Source organism: Penaeus monodon, chromosome 30 (genome assembly GCF_015228065.2).
Source record: "Penaeus monodon isolate SGIC_2016 chromosome 30, NSTDA_Pmon_1, whole genome shotgun sequence".
NCBI classification, from domain to species: Eukaryota; Metazoa; Arthropoda; class Malacostraca; order Decapoda; family Penaeidae; genus Penaeus; species Penaeus monodon.
The window spans coordinates 9,908,661-9,908,954 of record NC_051415.1 but is presented as its reverse complement, the minus strand read 5'-3'; positions in this window follow the sequence as shown (position 1 = coordinate 9,908,954).

The window sequence follows — 294 nt, the reverse complement described above, 5'->3', positions numbered from 1 at the left end:
AGACGTAACGAAACGCATCGAATCCAAATCTTGTGCTGTGACGTTAATCATTACCTTTCATACATTTTTTATATCATATGATATGATATATAAAGCTACATGATATCACACAGTACAGTATAACATATAGAAACATTCCCCTCCCCCCACAATATATAACATATCAAATTCGAGGAATATGATATAGTTAATACATAATTTTCATAATAAACCTTCAGAACACTTACACAAACTGCAAACAAAAAAGAAGTGATACCAGGAAGTAATGATCAACACGAAGAAATACCGAAAACA